The sequence below is a fragment of the Heterodontus francisci genome, unplaced genomic scaffold, assembly GCF_036365525.1.
Source record: "Heterodontus francisci isolate sHetFra1 unplaced genomic scaffold, sHetFra1.hap1 HAP1_SCAFFOLD_85, whole genome shotgun sequence".
Taxonomy (NCBI): Eukaryota; Metazoa; Chordata; class Chondrichthyes; order Heterodontiformes; family Heterodontidae; genus Heterodontus; species Heterodontus francisci.
In genome coordinates this window covers 2127871-2143363 of record NW_027142342.1, presented here as the reverse complement: position 1 = coordinate 2143363, position 15493 = coordinate 2127871, and positions in this window count along the sequence as shown.

The window sequence follows — 15493 nt, the reverse complement described above, 5'->3', positions numbered from 1 at the left end:
TTTTTATTGACTTCATAGCAGTTAGATACAACTGAGTGGCTGGCTAGTCCATTTCAGAAGGCATGTAAAAGTCAACCACATAGCTGTGGATCTGGAGTCAGACCAGGCACGGACAGCAGATTTCCTTCCCTAAAGAACATTAGTGAACCTTTTGTGTCACTGGAGAGTTTCCATCTTCTATCACTTTCATATCCAAGGATGACTGACAGATTCTGGCCAGTGCCTGTGCTGCTTCCACCATACCTTCCCTCAGCAGCCTTCATACATCCATTCCAGACCAGGTAAATGTTCAACTTTGTTATGATGCAATAAGTGTTAGATTGAAAGGGGTTAACTGAATCTGTTTGTTCAGTGACTGTAATTAATGTCAATCTCCATGGACCCGTATTGTGTCACTCGAGGGTTTCCAACTTCTATTAATAACGGGTTCCTTTCAATGTGTTATTCCATGGTATCAGCGGGAGCATCAACTCCGGCACGAACAGCGATCAGCGGCTTCAGACAGAGGGAGAGGATAGATCAGAATCTGAGAACAATAGATTGGAATGTTACAACAATGGGTCAGAATCTGAGAACAATAGATTGGAATGTTACAACAATGGATCAGAATCTGAGAACAATAGATTGGAATGTTACAACAATGGGTCAGAATCTGAGAACAATAGATTGGAATGTTACAACAATGGACGGCAGGAGTTTCTCCTCTTTGTTTGGCCTGGTTACTGCAGATTATTATTGGATGACATTAGAATTGCGGATCTATTATGCTCTGAGGATGAGTCAATTTATTTACTCTCCCATACTCGCTATTATTGGTGTCCCTGGTAAGTCTCTGTCTGAAACTATTAGATTCTGAAAACATATTTCACTGATTTAATGTTCCTGTCATTTAAATCATGAGAAGACTGAAGTCATTGTCTTCAGTTTTTGTCACATACTCTATTCCCTATCGACAGTCTGCATCCCCCTCACTGGCCGTTGTCTGAGGCTGAACCAGGAAGTTTACAATCTCTGGTACCTGTTTAATGCTGAGCTGAGTTCATCCCCATATTCTCGCTATCCCCAACCCTGCCTATTGTTCCGGCCAGGTGAGGATGGGTCACAGTCGCTCGTCTTATTTGACCACAACTCTGTTTGTTCTTTTTAACCAGTGGATGTGCTAACCCTCTCATTGAGTATTTGACCTTTTACCCTTGGAGTGATTGTGAAGGACCTGGTCGGGCAGGTTCTCTTGAGTTTAAACAGGAAAGAGGTGAGTTTATTATACTTAACAATGTCAACCCGATCTCAATAAAATCATAAAAAATACACCACACATTTACGCACACACTCGCACGAATATCACACAGAAATAGATTACAGAGTGAGAAGATTGGAGTCCGGGATAAATATAAAAATAAAATACTCATTCTGTGATGTTGGACGACTCGGTGGTCTTCCGGCTGCAGTTGTATTCTTGAAGGCTTCGGCTGGTCGAAGTGCCCTTTGTGGCTGGCCCACATGGCTCAGGGATTTCTCTGAGGCAGACAAGTAGGCGGCTTTCTATCCCTGGTGTCTCTGTGTGGAGTAATCTGTCGGCTTGGAGGGACCACAGTCGCATGTGGTATTCAAACTTGTGATGTTAGCTGGAGGGAGAGAGACGGGAGGGGGGGGGGGGGGTGGTGGGGGCTGCGGGGACACAGCTCTTCTGCTTCTGCACAGTTTGAATCACTGGCGTGTCTGTTTTTGCCCAGGGGAAACTCCCAGCTTTCACATAGATGGACAGAAGGTCCCATGACTGTCTCAGTGTATTCGCTGGAACCTTATAATGAGATTCAAGGTTAGAAACTTCTGTCATCCCAGGGCTCAGGATGCCAGTATTTATAATTGGAGGAGTTTGCTCTTTCAAAGTCAATATGTCAGGATGTCCTTGTATGCCTTGTTAATGAATGTAATCTTAGGTAATTCAGTCACTGGAGCCAGTGATTTAGGTCCAGGCACATCAGAAATGTCTCTCCCGTTGGAGGCCTTTGAATGTGAAAAGGTGTTTCAGATGCCAATTGAGGTGGGCATCTTGGCTGCCAGTTTTTTCAAGGTTAACTGTAGGATTTCTTTGTTCATTAAAGGTTTACTGTAAGTTTCAAATCGGTGAATTAAAATTCCTCATTGGGCATATTGTGTTATCTTGACACCGCCATAGCACGCAGAAAGAAATGTGATAATAGGAACATTTCATTGCAGAATTGTGGGAAGAAATAGAAGGAAACATACATTCATTCTCAATAAACACTTCTCAAATTGACACATTAATCTTAGAATTACTGCAGCTGACATTGTCTGTTCCAGTTGTGCTGATTTAATTGTGTTGGAGTTTTGTCTGGGATGGTTATGTGTCGGGTTCGACCCTGGACAATTCATCAGCGATTACATTGGGTTTTTTTTCTCTTGCAATGAAGCTTTAACCATTCAGGTTAGTGTGCCTTGATGATCTTTCTCCCAGTGAGATTTCTGAGATTTCCTCTGGACCTTTGTTCTTGCTGAGCTCGGCTTTGAAATTTATTTATTTATTGATACAGCACTGAAACAGGCCCTTCGGCCCACCAAGCCTCTGCCGACCATCAACCACCCATTTATACTAATCCTACATGAATCCCATATTCCTACCACATCCCCACCTTCCCCTGACACTTACCTATACTAGGGGCAATTTATAATGACCAATTTACCTATCAACCTGCAAGTCCTTGGCTGTGGGAGGAAACCGGAGCACCCAGCAAAAACCCACGTGGTCACAGGAAGAACTTGCAAACTCCACAGAGGCAGTACCTAGAATCGATCGTGGGTCGCAGGAGCTGTGAGGCTGCAGTGCTAACCACTGCACAACTTTGCCACCCCAAGCTGTAGGGCTTGATTAGCTTTGGGTTTGGGATCTGATCATTGGGTTCGTCAGTGCGGAGATCTACACTGACCTTACTTTTAGCTTTCTGCTGAGGTACGCAATTGCCGTTCACTTTAGGGCAATTTCCTTTCCCTTTTCTTTTTACTATGAGGAGGATATTTTCCCTAATCTGCCCTATTTCCTCTGGAACAGTAGTGCTCGCTAGTGTCTGTCCAGCTTTCACTGCACTTTCCAGCGGCACTTTGACTAGGGAAGACATCTCCCTTACCATTGGCATGGCTTTTTCGGAACCTTCTTTGTCTCTCCACGTTTCTGTAAATGCTGTTAACAGCCTTTTCAGGGTCCCTGTTTGACCTGCATTTAAGGAGGAGAGTGTGGTTTCAGGGTTGGCTAATCGGAGGGTAGGGGGTTCCAGTTGGGAATTCTCCTGGCCCTCCTCTAACCTGTCCTCACTGTCCCTTTCAATCCTTCCCTCCTGACTGTCTGACAGGTCTGTACTTGTCTGTCCCCTCCACAGCCTTTATTTTTTGCCTTTGTTCTGGGGTGTCAATTAAATAATTTACCCGCTATTCTTTTTGTCACTCGACATGGACCACTGAATCAGGATTTCAGTGGTTGACCCTGCATTGGGAGTAATAACAATACATGGTTTCCGATTTGAAATGTTCTCGCCTTGGCATTTTTCGTGCTTACCTTTTCATAGCTGCCTGGAAGGTTTTTAGGTGTTATTGAGCCATTGCACAGTCTCCCTTGAGCCACTCCCAGAGCATGGAAATGTATTCTAACATGGAAGACTCATCCCTGTGTCCGAACAATGTCATGAATCGTTTAAGCAGAGCTCTCACCTCGTGTCCATAAATTAATTCAACGAGACTAAAGACAGTGGAAGCATTGGATAAGGCCCTGGTAACCAACAGGTGAAATCCCAGCCCTTTGTCCCAGTCATGAGGTTACTCATTGCAGTATGGCCTAATCATTGTCTTTAGGGTCTGGTGGTACCGCTCCAAAGCTCCTTGTGACTGTGGATGGTCGGCTGAGGACTTCAGCTGGGTTATGTCCAGATTACCCATGACCTTTTCAAAAATACTGGACATAAAATGTGTGCCCTGATCCAACTGGATTTCAGCAGGCAGCCCATTATCGGGTAAAGAATTGGGTTAACCCCTCCACCACTACCTTGGCAGAGGTAGTTCTTCGGGAGAATGGCCTCTGGGAATCGGGTCACCACATCCATAATGGTGAGAAGATACTGGTAATCCCGTTTTGTTTGGAGATTTTAATTTTCCCAACATTGACTGGGATTCATTAGGGTTAGTGGTCTAGATGGAGCAGAATTTGTAAGGAGCATCCAGGAGGGTTTTCTAGAGCAGTATGTAAATAGCTCAACTCGGGAAGGGGCCATACGGGACCTGGTGTTGGGGAATGAGTCCGGCCAGGTTGTTGAAGTTTCAGTAGGGGACTACTTTGGGAATAGTGATCACAATTCCGTAAGTTTTAGAATACTCATGGACAAAGACGAGAGTGGTCCCAAAGGAAGAGTGCTAAATTGGGGGAAGGCCAACGATACCAAAATTCGGCAGGAGCTGGGGAATGTAGATTGGGAGCAGCTGTTTGAAGGTAAATCCACATGTGATACGTGGGAGGCTTTTAAAGAGAGGTTGATTAGCGTGCAGGAGAGACATGTTCCTGTTGAAATGAAATACGGCATGCTTTCCTTCATCGGACGGGGTATTGAGTACAAGAGTTGGCAGGTCATGTTACAGTTGTATAGGACTTTGGTTCGGCCACATTTGGAATACTGCATGCAGTTCTGGTCGCCACATTATCAAAAGGATGTGGATGCTTTGGAGAGGGTGCAGAGGAGGTTCACCAGGATGTTGCCTGGTATGGAGGGCGCTAGCTATGAAGAGAGATTAGGATTATTTTCATTAAAAAGACGCAGGTTGAGGGGGGACCTGATTGTGGTGTACAAAATCATGAGAGGTATCGACAGGGTGGATAGCAAGAAGCTTTTTCCCAGAGTGGGCGATTCAAAATACTAGGGGTCACGAGTTCAAAGTGAGAGGGGAAAAGTTTAGGGGGGATTTGTGTGGAAAGTTCTTTACACAGAGGGTGGTGGGCGCCTGGAACGCGTTGCCACTGGAGGTGGTAGACGCGGGCACGATAGCATCTTTTAAGATGTATCTAGACAGATACATGAATGGGCAGGAAGCAAAGAGATACAGACCCTTAGAAAATAGGCAACATGTTTAGATGGAGGATCTGGATCGGCGCATGCTTGGCGGGCCGAAGGGCCTGTTCCTGTGCTGTCCTTTTCTTTGTGCTTTGTTCTTTGTTCAGCAAGTGTCCCGCACAATCCACCAGCACTCTGCTGAAGGGTTCCCCAAATGTTGCTATGGCAATTCAGGGTGCAGGTTTTATTGCAGGTCGGGGCTTCCCTACAACCTGGCAGGTGTGACCAGTTTTACAGAACTCCACCACATCTTTGTGGAGCTGTGGCCAGTCAAAATGCTATCTTATGCGGGCTTCAATTTTTCATACACTGACATGTCCTGTCATTGGAAGTTCGTGGGCCATTCTTAATATTTATTTAAGGTACCTCAGTGGCACCACTATCAGGTGAACCACTGTCCACTCTTCATCGCAGGTCTGTGAGGAGGTCTCCACTTCCTCATTAGCACCTCATTCTTTAAATAGCAAACACTCTGCAACTCCCTCTGCTTCAGTTTTGGTTTGGACAGTCTGTGCTATTTTTGAACACTGGGTTTGGTTGTTGAGCCTCAACTAAAGAAGATCCGTTTAGCAAATCCTTTGTGTCCTCTAACTTCCCAAATAAGGTTACAGACAGCCAGGCAGTCGGGTCATCCATCTGCAGTGTCAGTTCAGGGGATTGTTTGGCCATGGACCGAGTCACCACACAATCAGGGAGAATGTCAGGGACCTTCTCCTGGAACCTCTCTATCTCCTGGCCCTATTTTAGTCTCTCGACAACTAGCGGGGAAGCTGGCACCTTTTCCCCTGCCAGATCATTACCCAGGAGTTGGTCGCCCATCAACAGGTAAACTAGAGACAATCCCCATGGTTACCGGTCCTCAAATTGGGTCACACTCCAAGTGTACCCGATATAAAGGTGAGAACATATATGCCTTCCGATACCATTCACTAACTTTTTAGCATTCACTGCACTCTTGGAGAAAGGTCATGCCTTTTCCCAGCAGAAGGGATTGGGTGGCCCCTGTATCCCTCAGTCTGACTATGGGCTTGCTTGCCTCACTCAAGATGGATGGGGGCACTTTTCCTTGGGATACAAATTCCAGGTAACTCTCAGGGATTTTGTTAAGTTTTCCTGCACTCTCAGTGGTAGGTTTACTGGGTCTGACTGCTACAGTTAAAGGCACAGCCTGATCTGCTGTGCTTTCCATCAGGGCCCGTTTTCCTGCACTGATCTGCTGGACTTTCATTAATCCTACAGGTTTTCCCCGTCACTTCCACCAGTCAGCTTGACGGTGATCTGCCTTATTACAGTGGAAACACAAAGGGCCTCGGCTGTTACTTCTGCTCTCACTACCGTCCTATTTGGCCTGAGGATGGGCTCCCGGGTGTCCAGCTTTTCCTCTTTGCCCATGGCTGTTCAGCATCCGATCAGCCTCCCACCTTTTATTCTCAGGTCTTTGGGGTGACGAGGGAAGGGTTTCCCTTTGAGGTTAAAGGCCTTGTATACAAGGAAAAATTCAACAGCCAGAATTGCAACCTGCCTGGCTTTTTGAACGTTCGGTACCTCTTTGTGGGTTTTAATGGGAGGGGGAGGAAGTTTTTGAACTCTTCAAGATGGATTACTGCTATGAGATTCATATATGTGGGCTGTATCTTGATCGTCTGTATCCACTGATCAAAAGTAAACACCAAAACAGACTGTAAATCTTCTACTGGTACATAAAATTGTACAGTTTAGCTTAGACAAATGTGGATCCTTTACAGGCAGAGTCAGGAGAATTTATAATGGGGAATTGAGAAATGACAGAGAAGTTAAATGATTATTTTGTGTCTGCCTTCACTGAGAAAGATACAAGAAATCTCCCAGAATTAGAGATCCAAGGGATTGGGAGAATGAAGAATTGAAGGAAATTAGTATTAGTAAGAAGTTTGTATTGGAGACATTAATAGGGCTGATGTTTGACAATTATCCAGGATCTGATATTCTACATCTCAGAGTGTTGAAGGAAGTAGCAATGGAGATTCTTCATGCATTGGTGATCATCTTTCAAAATTCTATCAATTCTGGAACGCTTCCTGCAGATTGGAAGGTAGCAAATGTCATCCCACTATTTAAGAAGGGAGGGAAAGAGAAAATTGGGAACTACAGACCTGTAATTTTTAAAAAATTATTATTTAGAGATACAGCACTGAAACAGGCCCTTTGGCCCACAGAGTCTGTGCCGACCAACAACCACCGATTTATACTAACTCTACAGTAATCCCATATTCCCTACCACCGACCAACACTAGGGGTAATTTACAATGGCCAATTTATCTATCAGTCTTTGGCTGTGGGAGAAAACCGGAACACCTGGCGAAAACCAACGCGGTTAGCATTTCATCACTACTAGGGAACATGTTAGAATCTATTCTAAATTATGTGATAAATGGATCTGATTGGGCAGAATCAACATGGATTTATGAATGGGAAATCATGCTTGATGATCCTGTTGGGTTTTTGTTTTGGATGTCACTAAGAAAATAGAGAAGGGGAGTCGTTGGATTTTCAGAAAGCTATTGATAAAGTGCCCCACTGTATGTTGGTTAGCAAAGTTAAAGAACATGGGATCGGAGGTAATATACTGACTAGCAGTAAGGATTGGTAAACAGGTAGGAAACAGAGAGTAGGAATAAACGGGACATCCTTGCATTGGCAGTCTGTGACTAGTGGAGTACCACAGGGATCAGCGCTTGGGTCTCAGCTGTTCACAATATCTATCAATGATTTGGATATTGGGACCAAAGTAATATTTTCAAGTTCGCAGATGACAGAAAACTAGGTGGAAATGTGTGTTGTGAGGAAGATGCAAAGTGGCTTCAAGGATATTTGGACAGACTTAGTGTTTGGGCGAGAACAGGGCAGTTGGAATATAATGTGGAAAAATGTGAGGTGGGCCACTTGGGTAGGATGAATAGATGTGCAGAATATTCTAATTGGTAAGAGATTAGAAAGTGTAGATGTACAAAGGGACCTGGGTATCCTCATCAATAAGTCGTTGAAAGCTAACATGCAGGTGCAGCAAGCAATTAGGAAGGCAAATGGTATGTTGGCCTTTATCATAAATTGATTTGAGTAGAGAAGTCTTGCTGCAATTGTATAGAAACTTTGTTAGACCGCAGATGGAGTGCTGTGTGCAGTCCTGGTCCCCTTACCTGAGGAAGGATATTATGACCACAGAGGGAGTGCAAAGAAGGTTCACCAGACTTGTTCCCGGGATGGTGGGACTGTCCTATGAAGAGAGATTGGGGAAACTGGGCCTGTATTCTCCAGTGTTTCGAAGAATGAGAGGTGATCTCATTGAAAGCTACAAAATACTTAAAGGGATAGACAGGGTAGATGCAGCTAAGATGTTTCCCCTGGTTGGGGAGTCTAGAACTAGCAGACATAATTTCAAAATAAGAGAGAAGTCACTTAGGACAGAGATGAGGAAAAATTGCTTTACTCAGAGGGTTCTGAATCTTTGAAATTCTCTACCCCAGAGAGCTGTGGAAGCTCAGTCATTGAGTATGTTTAAAGTAGAGATTGACAGTTTTCTAAATACCACTGACAAAAAGGGATATGAGGATAGTGTGGAGGATAAGGCATTGAAGTGGATGATCAGGCATGATCATATTGGATGGCAGAGCAGGTTCGATGGGCTGAATGACTTACTTCAGCTCCTATGTTCCTACATTCCTAAGCTGCTTAACTCTTTCAAACTCGAGGTCAGTTTAGTCAGGCTGCTTTCCGAGGATTCAGAATGTTTTACAGTACACTTCCAATACTATCTCATATGCACCCAGGATAGCATTTTTAGCCATCTCATAATGTGATGAACTTTCATCTGGCAACAGTGAATAAACCTCATTGACTTTTCCTGTTATTCTACTTTGTAAAAACAGTGTCCAGCTCTCTGTCAGTCATTTCAGCTGCTTTGCAAGCTTTTCAAAACTGATGAAAAATTCTGACACATCCTCCTCATTGAAATTTGGAACAAACTGGGAGAACATTAAGAGCTCAGCACATGGTCCTGAACTATGGGTTGCTCCTTCACTAGCTGTGCCTTCAGTGGGTGGACTGAGATTTCCTCTAGTTGTTTTAGCCACCTTAACTCCCTTTCCTCCTTCTCCTTCTGGAACACTCTTACTTTTTCCCTTTCTTGACACTCTGCTCTTTCTCGCTCTCTCTGGAATTCTAATTCTAGTCTCTTCTGTTCCAGTTTTACCTTAGCTAACATTACTCAATCTGTTAGTGATTCTAACCCTGTTTGAATTGTCAGCTTCAAATAAAAGATGATTGGCCACAAGTCTTAGGATTTTGGGGTTTCCAATCTTTTGGATGGAGAATAATCCCTAACTGTCCAGCTGCATTACACAACTTTTCAACTGAGAGGGGTTTTAACCTGTACCGAGTTACTTCACTCTGTATGTAACTCCTCTTTTTAAAAAAGGGAGAGAGACAGAAAGCACGAAAGATTATGAGGGGCATAGACAGCGTAGATAGGAACAAACGTTTTCCTTAGCGGAGGTATCAATAACCAGGGGGTATTGATTTAAATTATGGGGCAGGAGGTTGAGAGGGGATTTGAGGGGATGAAAAATCACCCAGAGGGTAATTTGAATTCAGAACACACTGCCTGAAGTGGCTGCAGAGGCAGGAACCCTCACAACATTTACGAATTATTTAGATGAGCACTTGAAACGCCATAGATTACAAGTTTACGGGCCAGGTGCTGGAAAATGGGATTAGAATGGATAGGCTTGTTGGCTGGCACAGACACAGTGGGCCGAAGGGCCTGTTTCTTTGCTGTATAACTCTGTGACTCTTTGACACTTCCAATTTATCGTTTGTCATTGCGTTACAATCACTAGAACCTCCATATTTCTGATACAGTCAGGTGAGGAGAGGTCCCAGGCTCCCCTCTTGACCGATCTTTTATTTGATCACAAAAGGATTTATTCCTGTTTAGCAGTGGGCGTGCTGACCACCTCAGTGAGTATTTTACCTTTTACCTTTATTGTGATCGTGAAAGAACCAATCAGACAGGTTTTCTTAAGTTTAAACAAAAAGTGAGTTTATTGGACATCAAAATCTAAAATTAATCTAATTAAATAATAAAAATATACGGTACTCATACATGCACAAACTCACAGGCAAATCACACAAATGAAGTATACAGTGAGAAATAAATTTGTATTTGGATTGGAGTCCAAAATAAATTAAAAATAAGCAAAGTCTGTGAGGTTGGATAATTCTGTGGTCTGCGCCTTTGCCACCCTTATTTATGAGTTTCATGCCATCTGCAAGCGTTGAAATTATGTTGTTTTACATATAAGTCTCTATTACTTGTATATCTATCTACATGTCAGGAAGAGCACTGGTGCTAATACTGACCCCTGCGAAACAGCACTGTATACAAAGAACAAAGAACAAAGAAAATTGCAGCACAGGAACAGGCCCTTCGGCCCTCCAAGCCAGCGCCGATCCAGAGCCTCTATCTAAACCTGTCGTCTATTTTCTAAGGGTCTGTATCTCTTTTCTTCCTGCCCATTCATGTATCTGTCTAGATACATCTTAAAAGACGCTATCGTGCCCGCGTCTACCACCTCCGCTGGCAAGGCATTCCAGGCACCCACCACCCTCGACGTGAAGAACTTTCCACGCATATCCCCCCTAAACCTTTCCCCTCTCACTTTGAACTCGTGACCCCTAGTATTTGAATCCCCACTCTGGGAAAAAGCTTCTTGCTATCCACCCTGTCTTTTCCTCTCATGATTTTGTACACCTCAATCAGGTCCCCCCTCAACCTGCGTCTTTCTAATGAAAATAATCCTAATCTACTGAACTTCTCTTCATAGCTAGCGCCCTCCATACCAGGCAACATCCTGGTGAACCTCCTCTGCACCCTCTCCAAAGCATCCACATCCTTTTGATAATGTGGCGACCAGAACTGCACGCAGTATTCCAAATGTGGCCGAACCAAAGTCCTATACAACTGTAACATGACCTGCCAACCCTTGTACTCAATACCCCGTCCAATGAAGGAAATCATGCCGTATGCCTTCTTGACCACTCTATTGACCTGCGTTGCCACCTTCAGGGAACAATGGACCTGAACACCCAAATCTCTCTGTCCATCAATTTTCCCCAGGACTTTTCCATTTACTGTATAGTTCACTCTTGAATTGGATCCTCCAAAATGCATCACCTCGCATTTGCCCTGATTGAACTCCATCTGCCATTTCTCTGCCCAACTCTCCAATCTCTCTATATTCTGCTGTATTCTCTGACAGTCCGCTTCACTATCTGCTACTCCACCAATCTTAGTGTCGTCTGCAAACTTGCTAATCAGACCACCTATACTTTCCTCCAAATCATTTATGTATATCACAAACAACAGTGGTCCCAGCACGGATCCTTGTGGAACACCACTGGTCACACGTCTCCATTTTGAGAAACTCCCTTCCACTGCTACTCTCTGTCTCCTGTTGCCCAGCCAGTTCTTTATCCATCTTGCTTGTACACCCTGGATCACATGCGACTTCACTTTCTCCATCAGCCTACCATGGGGAACCTCATCAAATGCCTTACTGAAGTCCATGTATATGACATCTACAGCCCTTCCCTCATCAATCACTCCCCCTCCCCCGTTCTGAAAAAAGTCTGTTCACCACTTCTCTTTGCTTTCTGTCCCTGAGTCAGTGTCATATCCACACTATCACTGGCAAATTATTCCATGTGTTCTATTTTTCATAACAAGGCTATGGAATGTCATTTGATCACAGGCCTTTTGAAAGTCCGTACACATACCATGAAACACACTATCCTCAACAACACTCACAGTTATGTCATCAATTAGCTAGATCAAGATTATCGGACGTGATTGGTCATTCATCTACCTGTGCTGTTTGTCATTTATTATCCCATGTTTTTCTAAGAAAGATATATTTTGTACAGGCTTATGGCCTCTAGAAATTTCCAACCACCGACATTAGACTGACTGGTCAGTAGCTACAGGATTTATCTAATGTCTCATTTTATAAGCAGGGTGTAACATTTACAACCCTGCAGTCCCCTGTCATCACTCCAGTCAGTGACTCTGCTTTTTCCACCATTCCTTCCCTCGACAAACCTCGTATCTCCCATCTAGACTGAGGAACACCTCTACACTATTGTGGTACAAAAAGTATTGGATTGAAAGAGGTTAACTGAACTTGTTTGTTCATTAACTGTAATTAATGTCAGTCACTACGGACCCTAATTGTGTCACTGGAGGGTTTCCCGCTTCTATTAATAAGGGACTCCTTTCAATGTGTTAACTCATAGTGTCAGTGGGAGCATCAACCCCGGCACTAACAGGGATCCGTGGCTGCAGAGAGAGAGAGAGAGAGAGAGAGAGAGGATCGATCAAAATCTCAGGACAATAGATTGGAATGTTACAACAATGGGTCGGAATCTGGGAACAATAGATTGGAATGTTGCAACAATGGGTCAGAATCAGGGAACAATAGATTGGAATGTTACAACAATGGGTCAGAGTCTGAGGACAATAGATTGGAATGTTCCAGCAATGGGACAGAATCTGAGGACAATAGATTGGAATGTTCCAACAATGGGTCAGAATCTGAGGACAATAGATTGGAATGTTGCAACAATGGGTCAGAATCTGGGAACAATAGATTGGAATGTTACAGCAATGGGTCAGAATCTGAGGACAATAGATTGGAATGTTCCAACAATGGGTCAGAATCTGGGAACAATAGATTGGAATGTTACAACAATGGACAGCAGGAGTTTTGCCGATTGGTTTGGCCTGGTTGCTGCTGAGTATTTTTGGATGACATTAAAATTGCGGATCTATTATGCTCTGAAGATGATTTAAACGGTTTACTTCCCCATCCTCGCTATTATTGGTGGCCCTGGTAAGTCTCTGTATCCAACTATTACATCCATAAACCATATTTCACTGATATGGTGTTTTTGTGAATTATATTTGGGAAGAATTAAGCCACTGTCTTCAGTCTCTGTCACACATTCCACTCTACATCCACTATCTGCATTCACCTCCCTACCCAATGTCTGAGGCTGAAACAGACTGTTTGGAACCTCTGTGTTATATTTATACCTGAGCTGAGTTCATTGCCATATTTCCCTCAACACCAGCTCTACCTACTACCACCTCTGTTATATCACCCGTCATCACATCTGCCTCAGCCCATCTGCTGCAGAATCCCTCATCTGTGCCTTTGTTAAATCCACACTTGACTATTCCAATTCTATCCTGGTCATCCTCCCAGTTATAAATCTCCATAAACCAAAGCCCATCCAGAACTCTGCTGCCTGTATCCTACCTCACACCAAATCCCAATCACCCATTACCCCTGTGTTCACTGATCTACATTGGCTACCGGTCTGGCAGTACCTTAATTTTAATATTCTCATTCGTGTTTGAATCCCTCCCTGGACTCACCCCTCCAATTAGTCCTTTTCCCCTGTACATTTCACATATTATTGAAAATCTTATGCCTTCAAGTCTTTATCCAATTCCCGTGTTGAAGTGAGTTGCTTTCACTCGATATCTTCCCCTGCTGTGATTTTCACTCTATGTCGGCACTGGTGCCAACACTATGGAAACCTGGATCCATAACATGATGTGAAAGGCACAGCCGGACACTTCTAGTGTGGCCAGCACTGTGTCCCGTGCTGGGCAGGGATCTAGCCTGGGTATACCATACATATGCTGTTAGTGTGAGGAAGGGTTTGAATTGACGTCAATAAGTCATTCCGACAGCTTTGATGTACTTCCTTGACACTTTATCTCTGCATGTCCATTGACCACCTGTGTAGTCATTCTCAGCTGAACACACATTCAGCAGCACGAGGAACCCCCTCTAATGTTATTCAAAAGGACCAGACATCCAACTTACAGGTGAGGGGCTTTTGACTTACTTCTGTTATTTTGAAAAAGTGGAGGTGCTGTGGATGGTTTTCTGGAGGTTGTGTTGTGAGCTGCTGTAGACATTCAGGGGGGACAGAGGATTTGGTGACCCAACTCTGGACGAGATATGGGTACTGCATTTACAGTATCTCTGGGTCTCGAACATGACCAACAAATGGAGCAGAGTCTGCAGAGAGGGCAAGCTCTGTGAAGAGGGACGAGGAAGGGGCCCTCCTCTACTTACCCCGGGTTTTCCAAGAGCACTTTTCATACCTACACCTAACCCTGGAGCAGTGATAAGAGGTGACTCTGATTCAATAAGGAGGTGGTCACAGAGCTGTGTCAACTCCTGTAACACGACCTGGAGCTTCACACCAGGGTGAGAACGGAGCTGCCAGTGGCTGTTCAGGTCTCAGTTTCATTGCAGTTCTATGTATCTTTGAAAAGTGATAATAAAACAAACTTAAAGGCTTTGTATATGAATGCACAAAACCTTTGGAACAAAATAAATGAGCTAACAGTGCAACTAGAGATAAATGGGTGTGATTTAGTGGCGATTACTGAGACGTGGTTGCAGGGAAGCCAGGCTTGGGAATAGAATATCCAAGGGTACTTAGTATTTTGGAAGGATAGACAGAAAGGAAAAGGAGGAGGTGTAGCTTTGTCAGTAAAGAAAGAGATCAGTGCTGTGGTGAGAAATGATAGAGGCACTGGAGATCAAGACATAGAATCAGTCTGGGTAGAAATATGAAATAGCAAGGCAACGAAGTCATAGGTGGGAGTAATCTATAGGCCCCCAAACAGTAGTTCCACAGTGAGGCACAGTATGAACTAAGAAATACTGGGGCTTGTAAGAAAGGTACGGCAATAACCATGGGTGATTTTAATATGCATAGAGGCTGGATTAATCAAATTGGCAAAGGTAGCCTCGGGGGAGCAGGCTATTCGAGATTTGGTATTGTGAAATGAGGTGGGATTAATTAATGATCTCATAGTTAATGATCCTGTATGGAACAGAGATTATAGCATGGTAGAATTTAAAGTTCAGTTTGAGAGCGAGAAACTGGATTTCCACACTTGCGTTCTGGAGTTAAACAAAGGTAATTACATCGGCATGAGGACAGATTTAGCCCGAGTGGACTGGGCAGGAAGACTAAAAGGTAGGACAGTTGATGAGCAGTCGCAGATGTTTAAGGAGATATTCAATTCCTCCCAACTACAATATATTCCAGAGAGGAAGAAAGATTCTAGGAGGGGGAAAAACATCCATGGCTAAGCAAGGAAGTTAAGGATAACATAAAGACAAAATCTAAGGCATACCATATTGCAAAGGCCAGTGGCAGGCTGGAAGATTGGGAAATTTTTAATGATCAACAAAGGGTTACTAAAAAGGTAATAAAAAGAGCACAGGTAAATTATGAAAGAAAACTAGCGCAAAATA